The 2,500-nt window shown below is 41.1% G+C and overlaps 1 protein-coding gene across 1 annotated transcript in view; it reads left to right on the top strand.

Annotated features, from left to right (window-relative positions):
- The window catches only part of LOC143290311 (uncharacterized), an 89,402-nt gene that overhangs the window by 73,889 nt on the left and 13,013 nt on the right, over positions 1-2,500 (top strand). The window lies entirely within an intron of this gene.

Raw genomic sequence — 2,500 nt, 5'->3', positions numbered from 1 at the left:
TATCTATTATCTATTTACCTTTCTCTCTCTCTCTCTCTCTCTCTCTCTCTCTCTCTCTCTCTCTCTCTCTTTTTTTTTTTTTTTTTTTTACATTATAATTATTATTTATTTATTTATTTATTTGTGTAAGCTTATCTATTATTTATTCACCTTTTTTTCCCCCTCAAGGCCTGACTAAGCGCGTTGGGTTACGCTGCTGGTCAGGCATCTGCTTGGCAGATGTGGTGTAGCGTATATGGATTTGTCCGAACGCAGTGACGCCTCCTTGAGCTACTGAAACTGAAACGGAGTGCTCGTGTGGGGCGGTAGTTGTCCTCGAGAAGGACAGGCCCCAGGGTATAAGGACATGCCCAGCGCTTTCCTTTTTTGAGGAAGTGTCTGGGTTTGTACCAATGTACTCTTTTATTTACCTTGTGTGCGAGCTGAATCTGTAGCGTAAACAGCACTGACTTGTACCTTGTGAATGGAGAGAGTTACCACTCTTTACTATTTGTTAACCACTTCTTCTCCTGACCGCATTGTTTGTTAATTTCCAGTTGAAAAAACACCGAGGCAACCATGTGTTTGTTCTGTATTGTCCATATGTTCTGTGTGGCTTGTTCGGGATTAAAGAGGCTATGCCAGTCTTGTATAAAAGCTAATTTGTGTTTGCACATTTCTTCTGTCTTTGCTGCTGTGTGCACATGTCAAATGATCGGTATAAGGACAGGCCCGGCGCTTCCTATTTTTTGAGGAAGTGTCTGGGTTTGTTCCAGTGTACCTTTTATTTACCTGTGTGTTAGCTGAATCGGTAGCGAAAGCAGCACTGACTTGAAGTTGTGTACCTTGTGAATGGAGAGAGTTACCACTCTTTGCTAGTTGTCCTCGATGTTGTGTCCTTGATAATCGCTCATTGTATGGAAGGCTTTCAGCTGCACAACAACAAAATAACAAAAAAATTCTGTGTAGGAAGCCTATTGTGTTCCCGTACCTTACTGTTTTTTCTTGGACTGTCCTATTCCGGGAAACTGGACCTTTCTCCTTTTGACATCGGTCCGTCTGCTGTGTTTGAATAATAATAATAATAATGGATACTTAAATAGCACACTATCCAGAAATCTGCCCTGACATAACAAATTACATCAATGGTACTTACACACACCAAAATGTGACTAAACTCTCTCTCTCTCTCTCTCTCTCTCTCTCTCTCTCACACACACACACACACACACTGGATGAACTGACAACTTGAATAACAGCCAAATCCCGTTTCACTACTAGTGTACAGAAAACAAGCAGACAAACATTATCTTTCCAACAGCATTATCAACATTTTATTATGTCGAAATAGCTTGCTCGATTTTGTACGCTGAATATGAAGGAAGACTTCTTCTTTTATTCATTATATTAAAACAAGAACATTATTGTGGGCGGGGGGTTGGGGGTGAGGGGAGGAGGGGGGTGAGTGTGAGTGTCTGTGTCTGTGTGTCTATTTTGCATGCTATGTGTGGGTGGTGGGGAGGAGGGGTGTGGAGGGTAAAGGGATTCCGCTTTTTTTTCCCCCTTTTTTTTTCGGGGAGGGATTGGGGATTAAGGCGTACAAGGGTTGTGGGGAGGCAGGCTGGGAGGAGTGTGTGTGTGGAGAGAGAGAGAGAGAGAGAGAGAGACGTTCATAGCTTTGAAAATGATGACATCAAGTTGAGAGAGAGAGAGAGAGAGAGAGAGAGAGACGTTCATAGCTTTGAAAATGATAACATCAAGTGAGAGAGAGAGAGAGAGAGAGAGAGAGAGAGAGAGAGAGAGAGAGAGAGAGAGACGTATTTACGCAATTGTGTGTGTTTTTTTTGGGTTTTTTGTTTGTTTGTTTTTGGGTTTTTTTTTATATTATCTGTTCACTTGACTTCATTTTAGATTGATTTTTTTTTTCTTTGTTTTTACGCACCAACTGTGATTAGCCCCTTACAGTTTGACATCCGCGTTGGATCAATGCCTAGGGCAAGGGTCTACTCCTTTTCTTTTTCCTCTGTTTTGTATCCTCTGTTCTAGGAAAATGTGTTGTTGTTTTTTTTGTTTTTTTTCACGTGACTTTTTTTTTTTTTTTTTTTTTTTTTTTTTTTTTTTTTTTTTTTTTTTTTTACATTTCTTTCTTTCTTTCTTTCTTTATTTTCTTTTTCTTTTTTAGAAGATGCAGTGAAGTGTAAACGGATCAGTTCTCATGCTTTGAAAACCTTCTTGAAACTGTAACTGGACTGGTTGTTCGTGCGTGGTCCCTTTCAAGTCTACACGTCGTGTACATAATTGCAGGGCTTCCGGGAGTGTGTAGACAGACGCTGCCTCGCTGCGTAATTAGTTTTGTGCATTGGTTAATTGCGTTTGGGAACAACGTTTGCACCTCGAGTGGGATGGTCAGTTGGAAGAGGAAGGTCCAGCTATCACTATCTTTGTCACCACCACCACCTCCAGAGCAATATCAGATGGTTCAGCGAAGGTGTCAACCTTGTGTGTGTGGGTGTGTGTGTGT

This window comes from Babylonia areolata, chromosome 15 (genome assembly GCF_041734735.1).
Source record: "Babylonia areolata isolate BAREFJ2019XMU chromosome 15, ASM4173473v1, whole genome shotgun sequence".
NCBI classification, from domain to species: Eukaryota; Metazoa; Mollusca; class Gastropoda; order Neogastropoda; family Buccinidae; genus Babylonia; species Babylonia areolata.
This window is presented reverse-complemented; position numbering and strand designations above follow the sequence as displayed.